This window comes from Sphaerodactylus townsendi, linkage group LG06, assembly GCF_021028975.2.
Source record: "Sphaerodactylus townsendi isolate TG3544 linkage group LG06, MPM_Stown_v2.3, whole genome shotgun sequence".
Classification (NCBI taxonomy): Eukaryota; Metazoa; Chordata; class Lepidosauria; order Squamata; family Sphaerodactylidae; genus Sphaerodactylus; species Sphaerodactylus townsendi.
Genome location: NC_059430.1, coordinates 86,099,073 through 86,113,996, shown reverse-complemented (window position 1 = coordinate 86,113,996; position 14,924 = coordinate 86,099,073). Strand labels below are relative to the sequence as shown.

Sequence of the window (14,924 nt, the reverse complement as noted above, 5' to 3'; positions counted from 1 at the left end):
GCAATGGCATTGGCTTGTGTGTGTATAAAGTTCTGTCAAAGTGCAGCTGGCTTATGGTGACACTTTATGGATTTTCCAAGGCAAGAGACTAACAGAAGTGGTTGGTCATTGCCTTCTTCTGTATAGCATCTCTTGGTGTTCTTCCTTTCAAATACTAACCAGGGTTGACACTGCTTAGCTTCTTAGATCTAATGAGATCAGGTGAGCTTGGGCTATCCAAGTTAGGGCAATTCCTGAGTATCCATGCTTACAATTGCACTACATGATGGTTACCCCTCTGGACAGAATATGATTTTTATTCCAGCAAGTGTGTTTTGTTAGATGCAGTGAATTGCTGCATCTCAAAAGCTATTCTCAAAAGCTTGTTCTGGAATCAATTCCACACATCTTTAAGATGATACTATTGGACCCATAATATCCCAGACTAGCCTGATCTTGTCAGAGCTCAAAAGGTAAGAAGGGGCACTACTTGGATGGGAGGCCAGCAAGAAAGACTGGAGCTGCTATGCAGAACAATGGTGATCAACCATCTCTCCTCCTCCCTTGCCTTGAAAATCCCACAAGGACCTTTGTAAGGTCTCCATGACTTAGTTGTAATGCAGTGGCATACTTTACCTTTATCAGACCCTTCATTTCAGAATATCATAGCTCCAAGAGAATAAAGACTAGATAAAGGTTGCTATTCTCTTAGTTTATACAGTTCAGTTTTGGAACTTTTCAACCTGAAGAACTTCCAATTTACATTTTCCTAGAAGGGTAGATAAACAAAAGGAACAAGGGAAAATTGATTCAGGTGCCACCTACATGGCACCCAGAGTTTTTCTTCTGGTGCTGCGGCTATCAACTTAGCCCAATGGCAACAAACCTTCCAGGCAGGAGTTTTCTCCACTGTTTCCTTCCTCTTTTGCCCCACAGCTGCCACTCCCTTTTGTACACCATGGGGGTTGCTTTTATGAGAACATAAGAAAGAACATAAGAACAAGCCAGCTGGATCAGACCAGAGTCCATCTAGTCCAGCTCTCTGCTACTTGCAGTGGCCCACCAGGTGCCTTTGGGAGCTCACATGTAGGATGTAAGAGCAATGGACTTCTGCGGCTTTTGCTCCCGAGCACCTGGACTGTTAAGGCATTTGCAATCTCAGATCAAAGAGGATCAAGATTGGTAGCCATAAATCGACTTCTCTTCCATAAATCTATCCAAGCCCCTTTTAAAGCTATCCAGGTTAGTGGCCATCACCACCTCCTGTGGCAGCATATTCCAAACACCAATCACACATTGCGTGAAGAAGGGTTTCCTTTTATTAGTCCTAATTCTTCCCCCCATCATTTTCAATGTATGCCCCCTGGTTCTAGTATTGTGAGAAAGAGAGAAAAATTTCTCTCTGTCAACATTTTCTATCCCATGCATAATTTTATAGACTTCCCAATCCATATCCCCCCCCTCAGATGTCTCCTCTCTCCAAACTAAAAGCTGGTCCCAAATGCTGCAGCCTCTCCCTCATAGGAAGGTGCTCCAGTCCCTCAATCATCCCACCGTTGCCCTTTTTCTGCACCTCTTTTTTCTATCTCTTCAATATCCTTTTGAGATGTGGGCAACCAGAACTGAACACAGTACTCCAAGTCGCGGTTCAGCACCACTGCTACTTGTATATAAGGGCATGACAATCTTTGCAGTTTTATTCTCAATTCCTTTCCTAATTATCCCCAGCATAGAGTTTGCCTTTTTCACAGCTGCCATGCATGGAGTTGACATTCCCATGGAACTATCAACTAAGACGCCCAATCCCTTTCCTGGTCTGTGACTGAAATTAGCACTGACCCCTGTAGCGATGTATGTGAAGTTTGGATTTTTTGCCCCTATGTGTACATCACTCTCTACATTTTGCTACATTGAACTGCATTTGCCATTTCCTGGAGCCCACTCACCTAATTTATCAAGGTCCGGCTTGGAGCTCTTTCACAATCCTTTGTGGTTCTCACCACCCTACACATAATTTGGTATCATCTGCAAACTTGGCCACCACGCTACCCACCCCTACTTCCAGGTCATTTATGAATAGGTTAAAGAGCACTGGTCCCAAAACGGATCCTTGGGGGACACCACTCCCTACATCTCTCCATTGTGAGAATTTCCCATTTACACCCACCCTTTGTTTCCTGTTTCTCAACCAGTTTTTAATCCATAGGTGGACTTCCCCTCTTATTCCTTGATTGCTGAGTTTTCTCAATAGTCTCTGGTGAGGAACTTTGTCAAAATCCTTTTGGAAATCCAAGTAGACAATGTCCACTGGTTTCCCTTTATCCACATGCCTGTTTACACACTCAAAGAACTCCAGTAAGTTTGTAAGGATTTGCCTCTGCAAAAGCCATACTGACTCTTTCTCAGCAGGTCTTGCTTTTCTACATGTTTTATAATTTTATCTTTAATGATAGATTCTACTTATTTACCAGGAACAGATGTCAAACTGACTGGCCTGTAATTTCCCGGGTCCCCCCTAGATCCTTTCTTAAAGATTGGTGTGACATTGGCCATCTTCCAGTCTTCAGGGATGGAGCCTGATTTCAGGGATAAGTTGCATATTAAAGTGAGAAGATCAGCAATTTCATGCTTGAGCTCTTTAAGAACTCTTGGGTGAATGGGTTCTCCCCCCCCCAAAAAAAAAATCAGCAATAATTAGATCATTATAGGGTCATGTCATAACATGATATTGATCTACTAGGTTTTCTGAATTCCCAGCTTTCATTTTTAAACAGTAAATCTGTAGCCCTGTTTGCTGCCAAGATAGACCCTTTCCCCTTTCACCTCCACAAGAAAAGAAGTTAGGGAGAACCAGGGTTTACAGGAACCTAGCAAATATATTGGAATAATGTTATAATAATACTATCGCAATCTTGTTCTTGCCACTCTTTTAAAAGAACCTTGAAAAGCTTCTCCTTTCATTGCATGGAGTAGAAATGGAACAAGGCAGTGAAAATGGTATTTAAATGAGGGGCACCTTTTGAAGTATAGCACACTGTAAATGTGTTTCAATTCTGTTTACCAGCAGAATTACCAGGTCAAAGATGCTTTCTGAGAAGAATGGGAAAACCATAGATAAGCAATACAGCTGTGTGGAAGCTCTTAATTAATCCACTGCATGGGGGAGTCAAAAAAGAGGAAAAATTCCTGGTTGAGGTGACTAGGAGCAGAGGTGACAGGATTTTGCAAGATCAGTCAAAAAGTTATTAAAAAAGAAGACATTTAAGGGGATTTGTGTTTACATTTTGCATTGCCCCCTCCCCTCAAACAGCCTTAACTAAAATGGAACATTTTTCTTTCTCTAACACAAACATTCCCTAGCAGCCACAAATCCTTTCCCATACTATTATGCGATTCCAAAAATGAGAAAGATTTCCACCAGTACACATCTTCCATCCACAAACCATCTGAGGGTTCAGAATCACCACCTGGAGTCTTTTTTTTCTTTTTGCTGTCAAGTAACGTCTGATTTATGGCAGCCACTGGTGGGGCTTTCAAAGCAAGAGACATTCAGAGGTGGGTTGCCATTGCCTACCTCCTCAGCAAGACCTTGGTATTCCCAAATACTTGCCACAATCAACCCTGCTTAACTTCTGAGATCTGATGAGAGAAGCTAGCCTTGGCTATCCAGGTAAGAGCTGAGTCATTTTTACTTGAAGCTCAAAAACCAAACTGGAAATAACACAAATATTCACAGAATATATTACTTCTTGTCCACTAATATTTGGCCTTTTCAACATTCTCTTTTTCCTGTCTTGACATTCCTGTTTCTTCTGTATTTTTAAAAGTTCTGCATGTGTTTCACTCCCTCTAGGGGTCAATTCGATGTAGCAGAAGATTAAATCTAGTTTATTTCCCTGCCGATTTAAGTAGCAGCTTTTTACTCGTGATAAAATTCGGTGCAATATTGAATCAGCCACAAGAAGGACATGCAGAACAAGAAGGACATGCAGAACAACAAAAAAAACCCTGAAAAAAACAGGGACATGGCAAAGAAAAAAGAATGCAGAAAAGCCCTTTGCCAGCTCAAACCAGTCAAACACATGTTCTATAGCCTATCTTTACAATTGTACTTCTCTCTCCATTTTATCTTCACAACAACCTGGTCAGATAGGTTAGACTGAGAGGGTGTGACTGGCCCAATGTCACCAGCAAACTAGGGCCCTTCTCTCTCTTACTGGGGTTTTATTCTGTCCTTTGTTAAGTACTATCTTCTTCAGTCCTTTTTTGACATCCACTTATTCCTGCACTGAGACATATATTTTGTTTCATAGCATGATCTCTCACCTCCTGTCTCTTTTCTCAGTAAAGTGGCTGTATTAACATTTAGCAACAGAGAGTCATAAAATGCTGGGACATCAACAGACTTACATTTTCTCTTGAGATTAAAAACATGTAGCATATCCAAGCTTCTGCCAATGGAAGTTAAAAAGTCTTAAATGTTGTCTGTTTATAGTGAATGAATCTGTGATAATAATCCACAAATGTGGCAGAGTTTAAGCACACTCCATCGCTACTTACTTTAGCCTAGTTACCACTAGACCTTATATTTAGTTTAGTTCTCTGCCAGTTACAAGTCTTGCAAGAATCTCTGTGAAAGCAGAGCAGTTGAGCCAGTGGTAACTTCAGGGACAGTGTCATCTGATGGGGTGACTTGGAAGAAGAAACAGCCTTATTGAGATGTTGTAGTAGGTCAGCCAACAGCATCAGAAGAAGCAGGGCAAGAGGAGAAAGATCAAAGAGAAAGTAACAGTAAAGAGGAATTTCAGTAATTTAAAATTTATGTTTGAGATTTCTTGTTGAGATTTTAGTAGTAGCTGATCATGTAGGGCTGAAAGCATCCAAAGGGTTGCTAAACTCTAGGTGAGGCTTAGAGATCTCCCAGACTTATAATTCTAAGATCTGTTCCGCAGAAGAAAATGGCTGCTTTTGAAAGGCAGACTCTATTGTATTATGCCTCATTGAGGTCTCTTCCTGCCCCAAACCACGCCCTCACCAGGCTCCACCTCCCAATCGCCAAGAATTTCTCAATCCATAATTGGCAACCATAATCCTCTGGCATCTTTATTCATATAACATTGTCTGATATCCACGAATTTTGTGGTAATCCTTCGATATTATGAATGTTCTGTGTGTCATAGTGGAAGGAAAGTGTGATAAAACCCTTCTATTTTAAAGAGAATTGAAAGTGGATTGAGAGAGACACGTTTATCCATGATGTAACCCACAGTTTTTAACTCATTGCATATTTTGCTGAAACATACCTCTGAAACAATATAACAAAATACCATGACAAAGCCTGTTTAATAGCAGCAAAATTATGCAGACTATACACACTAGAGGCAGCAACCCCTCCTTCAATCTTCCTCTTGTTTCTTCCAAGCTAATAATGTCATGTATAGAACCAACATGACAGTGCAATCCTAAACAGAGTTACAGTCTTCTAAGTCAGTTGAAGCCAATGGGTTTGGAATGGCATCACTCTGCTTAGGATGACTTTTTTATTTTCTCAGCTGCACTGGCCAATATCTTTATTTGCTTCATTAATAGGGATGATGGTTTCAACATCCATAAAAACAAATATTTTATCAAGTGTATGATGTCCTCTGAATATAGCTGATGAAATATTTTAATCATGTACACACTTTTCTAGATTTGTTGATACAGAGGTGAGCTGATGCTTGACAGATGTTTTGCCCTTCCTTACTTTAGTAGTGGGACACTTAATCGTTGCCATATTAAAAAGGAGTTTAAAGCTGTGTGGTGCTCTGCTCAGGCTGTGCATTACAACTGTGGCATTCTAATATGAATGAGCAATTTATCCACTAGACCGGCCAAAGAGCTTACTTCTAAAATGAAGTGTAGTTTGCTATTTGTAGCTTCTTAATTAATTCAGAAGCAGCTACAGCAAATGGGGTGGGGGCCATGAAAAAAAGAGTAAATCCTCGAAACCATTATTACTTAAAATATTATTGTCTTGTTGTGCAACAGGTTAGGAGACAATTCCTCTTCCAGTCTCATATTTTGGCAGAATGAAGAGACAAACATTAGTATGTATTACAGGGGCAGATACCATACCATGTGAAGATGATCAAATATCAGTAAAAAGCAAAATAGTATTAGCATTATTCATTAGCCTGCTCTTTCCTGGAGTTAAGGAAAAGTCTTTCTTTTCTGGTGTCGATTGTGGTTAAGGGTTACCTTAGCACTGCTGTGATTAATGCTAACCACAGTTTCCCTCAACAAGGAAATAAAGCCAGGGATGGAAGCTGGTTAGCAACTCATGTTTTCAAAGAGATACTGGCTAGCATTTATTACATTTAATCTCAGTACAGACACAGTGGTGGAGAATGGTCAAGTAATTCGGGTTAGGTGGGGCCTGGAGACCTCAAGGGAGTAGACTTCTAAATTTCCCGGGGAGAACACAGGACTGAACCTGGCCCAGGCCCATACTTAGTAATCTACATTGAATTATTTCAATATGAAACTGTTTATATTTCTAAAAAACTGCCCTCAAAAATTAATCATGTGGTTTTAGAAAACATATAACTTTTTCACTTGTAGTAGTCTGAATCTCAGTCAAAGAAAGAGGACTCTGTAAGTAGAGAGAAAAGAAGTCATGAACTCCTACACTGAGACAATCTGAGTAAATATTTAATTTGTATATGTAAGGAAATACTTCCTCCCTCTTCTCTTTTCCTAACAACACAGGGTGAGCATTTGACTAGCCCAAGGTCATAGGCAGAGCAATGCTGAGGGTAGGTGATTGCATTGTGACTGGCTGGGGCATAACTGCGGTGTAGCTGAGCAGCTTCTTAAGGGAATGGTTAAGCCATGACTCGCATTAAAATGTGTCTTAATTCCAGGTTTTGACCCATTACAGTGGCACAGAAGCTCTGGTGTTCAGAGTCAATGTTTTGATATATTGCAGCACTAGAGGGTGGCAGTGGGGCCTTGATAAAGGCTGACAAGATCCCCAGACATCACTTATTCCAATCTAAAGAAGGTATTTGCCGTAACAAGCTGACATGTGGTTTACCTATTCCAATCAAATAAAATCAAAGCCATTATTTATAAATATTGGCCTTTGGTGGAAGAGATTCCAGGCTGTTAAACATGCCCCATTATTAGGACTCAGAAGAACCAAATATCTTGTGGATTCTTTAATATGTATAGATCTTCGATCCCACAGAGACAACTTAGGGCCATTTCAAATTTGGACAGTGCCTTGCATGTAAATTTGCTATTGAGATCAAAAAAATTGTGCATCCCCTCATGGACTATATTAAAGATCTGACACATTTTTTTCCAATTACAACATCTCCCATGTTGTATGTATTTTACAATGTTCATGTGATCGTTTATATGTAAGCAGCACCACAAGAGTTTTGAAAGTGAAAATTTTAGAATACATCTCTAGATTAAAATATAGAGTAATGGAAACAATCAGGCAGCCTTATCCAGAGCCCTGGGGTGGCCAGGGACAGTGCCCCTGCGGCACCGCCCTGCTGCCTCCAAAAGCAGCATTGAAAGGGCTTTTCAATTACATGGGGAGGCAAACAACAAAAGAACCTTCCCCGCTGCCAAAAAGCCCTCCAATGGGCTTACACAACCTGAAAGAGTGGCGTAAGTCCATGGCACAGGTGCTAGTACCCTGGGGGACAAAGCTGGGGTGGAAGCCAACTAATGTAGGCTCCACCCGCAGCCATTCCTCTGGAACATCGCTGCTATGCTTGCAGTATTATGTTTCATTTATCAATTGTCAGAATCCATTATTTTGTACCTTTACTTGCATTTAGCACATGATTAATGCTAGAAGTAGAATCACCATTACCAAGCCCTTGAAGGCTTAATGTGGGAAGGATTAATCTGGAACCTTGTAGCTTGGTGATTGAAAATATTTTCTTGATGGAATGCTGTCTGACTGATTGAAGCTACCAGAAGCTGGCTTTAGGAGAGTAATGACTTCTTTGAAGCTGCTAAGTTGTAGATACTTTCATCATGTTGATAGAAGACATTTTCCTTAAGGAGTATTATTATTAGTAAACTCAAGTGATACCGACACAACACAAGACGTTGTTACAAATGGTTGTTTATAGTTATATTGGAGTGCCTTATTGTTTCCACAGTGGAAGGACAAATCAGCAACTCCATCCTTTAGTTTAGAGATTACAGTAGTTATTAGAGTACACTGTTATCCTAAAAGAGATAACAGTGTACTCTAATAACTACAGTAATCTCTAAACTAAAGGATGGATTGCAATTGCACTGAAACTATGTTGAAGTCAAAAGTGAATTACATTAAATAACCTTGTATTGTTTCTTATGATCAGATGTTATATCGTATCGTATCGTATGTTTAATTTATATACCCTTTTTCATGAGATATATTTCTTTATGCTATGATAATAACATAATAGATAACTCTGGCATCTTTCTTCCTTGCAATATGGAGTTCATTGTATTTTGTAAAATTTGTAAAATTTCTTCTTCAAAACACTTACAATACAAACCTCATAAATTGTATGGACCCAGGATGTTTCCTGGTTTGATTTTTTGATAGCCTTCACCACTTCTCTTACTGCTATGGTACCATTCATGATATGTCTCTGCTCTTCTGTAATCTTAAGTAAGTTTTATATTCTAAGATATTATTTTATTTTTACTAACAGAATATCTTAAGTTTGTATAATAATTATAAAACATTTTTGAATCAACACATTGTCTGTTAAAACATTGTCCCTTCTTGTAATTTCAATATAATTTTATTTTCTTTCTCTTTTCTCAGTTTATTTATTTATTTTATTCATTAAATTTAATAGACCACCGGGTTGCTTACAACTTTTCATGGTTTTCTTACAATTTTTTTTTCTTTGTATGTTTAAAATTTGTTTCTGTTTCTCTTATTAGTATCTTAGATACCTGTTGTAAAATTTTATTCATTATAAAATCCTCTTATCTCTTTGATTTTTGTTCAGTTCCTCCTCTTTTCTTTTGATATCCTCTTAAACATTCTGCATTTTCTCTTGTCTCTTTTTCTTAAACTCATCATGTAACCTATCATGTAAGCTTAACTTGTGTGCCAAACCATTCTCAAGTCTGTTCCCTGGCAAATGCAGTTCAATGTAGCAAAATGTAAAGTGATGCACATAGGGGCAAAAAATCCAAACTTCACATACACGCTACAGGGGTCAGTGCTATCAGTCACAGACCAGGAAAGGGATTTAGGCGTCTTAGTTGATAGTTCCATGGGAATGTCAACTCAATGCATGGCAGCTGTAAAAAAGGCAAACTCTATGCTGGGGATAATTAGGAAAGGAATTGAGAATAAAACTGCAAAGATTGTCATGCCCTTATATAAAGCAGTGGTGCGACCGCACTTGGAGTACTGTGTCCAGTTCTGGTCGCCACATCTCAAAAAGGATATTGAAGAGATAGAAAAAGTGCAGAAAAGGGCAACAAGGATGATTGAGGGACTGGAGCACCTTCCCTATGAGGAGAGGCTGCAGCGTTTGGGACTCTTTAGTTTGGAGAGGAGGCGGCTGAGGGGGGATATGATTGAAGTCTACAAAATTATGCATGGGGTAGAAAATGTTGACAGAGAGAAATTTTTCTCTCTTTCTCACAATACTAGAACCAGGGGGCATACATTGAAAATGATGGGGGGAAGAATTAGGACTAATAAAAGGAAACACTTCTTCACGCAACGTGTGATTGGTGTTTGGAATATGCTGCCACTGGAGGTGGTGATGGCTACTAACCTGGATAGTTTTAAAAGGGGCTTGGACAGATTTATGGAGGAGAAGTCGATTTATGGCTACCAATCTTGATCCTCCTTGATCTGAGATTGCAAATGCCTTAACAGACCAGGTGATCGGGAGCAACAGCCGCAGAAGTCCATTGCTCTCACATCCTACATGTGAGCTCCCAAAGGCACCTGGTGGGCCACTGCGTGTAGCAGAGAGCTGGACTAGATGGACTTTGGTCTGATCCAGCTGGCTTGTTCTTATGTTCTTATGTTCTTATGACTAAAAATGAAGTTCAAAAAATTATTTTAATTTGTTCTTACAGTCCTGCAAACGGTGTCCTTTAGAAGTAGAATATCATTTAGTTTTCATCTAAAAGTGTTAGGTTTTCTTTTAAACACCAAGTTTACAGGATTATGGTCTTTAAAAGGTTATGGAACGGACTGGTAAGATTTCTACTTTAAGATACCTTTCAGCCCAAACTAGATGGGGCAGAATGGGCCATGGGAGCAGTGTGGGCCATGCCAACATGGTTGCCAACCCCACCAGCATAAGTGGGGTGTTGTTGGGGAAGACAAACATGATGGAAGGTGGGCACCTCAGAACTCCCGTCCCAGAAGAGGCTTCCTCCCTCAGAGCTGTGTTGGCGTAAGGGAGGATGCCAGTGCAGCTGGGGGCAGGCTAGGGGCATTCCTGGGGGGTGGAGTTGACAGTGGTCAGGTTCCACCGGGCTTTTGCCCCAGGACCGCCCCTGGCACAGGCCAGTAACTTACACCACAAAAACATGTGACGTAAGTTATTTTTTTCAATTGAGTTTTCTGGACAAGCAGTGCAGTTTTCCCCCTGCTGCTTGCTGCGCTGCCCAGAGCTCCTTTGGCAGCAGCTTAGCGCTGATTCCCCTGCACCATCCCCAGCCACTGCAGAGCTCCCCCTCCTCATCTGAATTGGGCTGTTAGACACAAAATCCCTAAAAACCCAGATCATATCTATTCTTGAAAACTATCTTAGTCTTTCTGGGGGGAAAGTGTTTTTTTGCATTTCAATTTTTTAAATGTCTCCATATGTTAACAAGATTTAAAAATTTTAAACACTATAGTCTTAACACCAAACAAGTTAACTTCCACCCCCACATACCTGTTGTTCTCATCAGTCAGTACCAATTTAGGAACTAAATGTGGTTTGATAAATAATATCACCATGTTTTCTTTTTAATAAATTCTTCCCCTAAAGGTTTATGGGACAAAGGTAACAACTGAATGCAAAAAGAATATATCCCTCTACCCTTTTTGTTAACAGTAGTGGGGTCAGACACATTGCTAAAGTGATTCTTTACTTGCATGTCATAATTGAAAATTGAAAATCTAACCTGAAGAAAAAGACGACTTGATGCGAGGAGACATTTGTGTGTATTTTCTCTGCAAAAGCAGTCACCATTCTTTGTAGCACTAGGTGGCAATATTCCCTAGCTGCAAGGACAGCAAAGCTGTGGGAGAAAGGAACACCCTTGCATAGGTATATGAAATCTATCCTTGTCCTCCCTCAGGGTTCCTACATTTAACCCACTGTTTTGCCTTAGAATCAGTCAAAGGGCAATTATACCAGTAATTTCACTCCACATCTCCCTACACAAAAAATCTGGTTTGCAATCCCAGGCTTTGTTGTTGCTTAAGGTTGCCAACCCCCAGGTGGGAACTGGAGAACTTCCAGAATTACAGTTCATCTCCGGACTACAGAGATCAGTTCCCTTGGAGAAAAATGGCTGCTTTGGAGAGTAGACTGTATGGCATTATAATCCACTGAGGTCCCTTCCAGTTCCAAACCTCACTCTCCTCAGTTTTCGCCTCACCAAATGTTATGGAGTTGGCAACTCTATTTTACAGCCCCATCCAACAGGTCAGGTGGTTCTTTGAGACGGGGAGGGTTTGCCTCGCTGAACTGCTGAGGAAGGCATCCGACCTTCAAGAATTAAAAAAAAAATTGTACGTATGTATGTTTGGTAACCACCCCTCCCAATCAAGACAGTGGTTACCAGGCAGTAGGAGGACTGGTTTTTATGAAGCACTATAGATTTTGTATGTTGAGAAAAATGTGAAAGCGCGGGCAGCCTTATCAAAGAGCCGGGGTTGCCTTGCTGCTGCTCCCAAAGAGGCTTCCTAGCAGCATGGGGAGGCTTGAAAAGCAAAAAATGCCTTCCTGCTGCTGAGAAACCCCCATTGGGCTTAATAGACTTATGGCACCTTTTTAGGTGCCATAAGTCTAAAGTCCTGGCTGCTAGCATAATGTCATGAATGGCCTAGAGGGAACTGACTAATGTTGACTCCTCCCCGACCCAAGCCTGTCCTGTCACACTGGTGGCAGCAGCGATGGCAGGGGCTCTGGGACAGTAACACCGCACCTGGCACTGTGTCCCAGCATCAGGGGAGAAGCAGCTCCTGGCAACTTCACCCTCCACCAGGGTAAGTGCCCCAAGGAGGGCAAATATACCAGTGGATCCATGTACCACTTCCATCAGTGGATTCACAGACACCCCTCTCAGATGGGACTCTTAGTAAGTCTATTGCCCAGAGCTCCAAAAGTACATAGTGGTAGGTCTCTCACTTCTGATACGATGCTTCATTTTCTATTTTCCAATCTCTTGAGCTCCATGAACAACACACCACCCCCAACTGCTCATACAGGTTTTCAAATGAACACAAGATCCCCAGTGTGAACACAGGAGGGCAGATATTCCATTTTAAACCACTGAAAGAAATTACAGAACTGGACTTCAACTTTGTAGCACCTCTTAGTGTACAAAAAGTTTAAAAAATTATTCAGTCACTCTCAAAATCCCCAGATGAAGGTGAGCATTAATGTATCATTCTTTCAAAAACAGTAGAGCACCGAGAGGCCTACCAGCTGTGGCCCAGTGACTGGTTAATGTGGGTATCCGGGTAGGTTGATATGGGTATCCAGGCTGGAGATCTCCTTAGAGTACAACTGATCTCTGAATGAGAAGTATCAGTTCACCTGGAGAAAATGCCCACTTTGGAAGGTGGACTTGATGGTATTATATTCCATTGAAGGTCCTTCTGTCCCAAACCCTGCCTTCTCCAGCTCCATCCCCAAATCCCAGGTATTTCCCAACCCAGAGTTGGCAGCCCTATTTCTGCCTCTCATGAACTGTGGCTGGGGTTCCCATCAACAATCTTCCCAGCCAAACTTTTATACTTCCTTTCTCCTCAGGCTTATTTCTGATCTGTCAAGTCATCCAACAACTATAGTCGTTTCCACTGCCATTCTCTTCATGAACACACCATTGTCTTGCAGGAACATACACTTATTTCACACATTAATTCTGTTAGCAAGTACAGGCCACTTCTCACCAGAAACAGCCAGCTGCTCCAACTATGTTTGCCATGGACTAATTGTTTTCCTAAATCCCAGAGTAGTGTAAGTATAATGGAGGGCTGAAGAGAATTTTGATTTTTTTTAATTTAAAGAAAATTAGTTTATCTATTGTAGCAAGCTGCAGCAGAAACTCCTTGATGTGTTTTGGAGGGAATGGTATATTCAACTCCCAAGCTACCTTATGTTGAATTCTCCCACTTAAAGGAGGGAATCTCTCCTCCACCAAAGACTGGTGCTTAACTGACAGAATCACAAATAGATTGCAACTTCAACTCTTGATCTTTGCTTTAATATGGAAAAAATATTTCTGTAGCATTGCAATGTTATCACTGCTGGGAAATATTTTTTCATTTCATTTTATTTAAAAAATTCTGAGGGAACTTAACATTGTACCTCCATTTGTGTACATAGCAACCCCAGCGTTTCCTTAACAGTACTTAAAACAACTCATTTTCCTTTGTGCCCTTTGCGACATCAAACAGACATTTGTGTATTTGCCAATCTCATCAGCTCAGGAGGCTGAGCAATTATATGGTGTTATGTAAACTAGGAAGTAAATACTCTGTAAGAGCTGTAGTCTGCCAAATGCGTTTACTGGCCTTTGTGTCTTGACACAAATTGAGATCTAATTGCTCACTTGATGTAAATCTCTTCTCAAGACCAAGGCATCAAATAATTTTGTTACCTTCCTTTGCACTGTACATTGTATGAAAATTTTACACCTTTTAAAGAAACAATAGATCTAAACTCATCAAATCTTTGTTACCTGTTATAGTGATGTTCTACTTATGGTTGGGATAATTTTAAATGACATATTTCATTAAAACTGTAATAAAACTAATGTTGTAATACAGTGATATCCCTTTATTAAATGGAGTCATCCATTAAATCGATTGCTTCTTACAAGCATGTATACAAGCATGAGACGCATGGTTTTGAATTTAGGAATGGGAGCCCAGAGCTCCACTTCCAGTACTGTTGGTATAGTATTTGAGCAAGTCATTTGACTTTTAAAAAGGACTGCTCTATGTCTTGGCCAAGGTCCCTTCTGGAGTTATTTTGTCTACCCTTGGCAAGTGGATCAGCAGGAGAAGGAGAGGCCCTGTTCCAATTTATTGTATAAAAGAAATAACATTTGCAAGGCCTTTTAAGGAGCAGAGCTAGAGTTGTCAACCTCCAGGTAGGGGCTGGATATTTCCTGGTATTATAACTGATTTCCAGGCAACAGAGATCAATTCAATTGGAGAAAATGGAAGATGGACTCTGTGACAATATATCCCATTGAAATTGCTTCCCTAAATCTTGTCCGCCTCTGATTCAGCCCCCCCACCCCCCACCCCCAAACTCTAGGTATTTCCCAACTGAGAGGTGGCTGGAAATCCTAGGCAGAACATATATAGTACTTTACATGCCACAAGACTTTTCAGAGTCATTCATTGACAGAGCTGAATTTATAGAGATTTTAACCTTTTGACTGAATGATTATCTAAGGCAGTGGTGGCGAACCTATGGCACGGGTGCCAGAGGTGGCACTCAGAGCCCTCTCTGTGGGCACGTGCAAACAGAGTCATCCTCGCACACACCCCACACACACATCTAGGCTGGCCTGGGCAGCTGGGCTCGATTATTAGCATTAAACCTAAGACCTAGTTTTGGGGAAGCAGTGTAGGTAACCCTGTTAAGCACTGTTAAACCCCACTGATTTTCATGCGAAGAACTAAAGCATGATCCTTTACCTGGGAGTAAGCTTGGTTGCTGGTAGTGGTGCTT

At 40.8% G+C, this 14,924-nt stretch overlaps 1 protein-coding gene across 1 annotated transcript in view; it reads left to right on the top strand.

Moving 5' to 3' along the window:
• Window positions 1-14,924, top strand: part of CDHR3 (cadherin related family member 3) — a 66,158-nt gene that overhangs the window by 534 nt on the left and 50,700 nt on the right. The window lies entirely within an intron of this gene.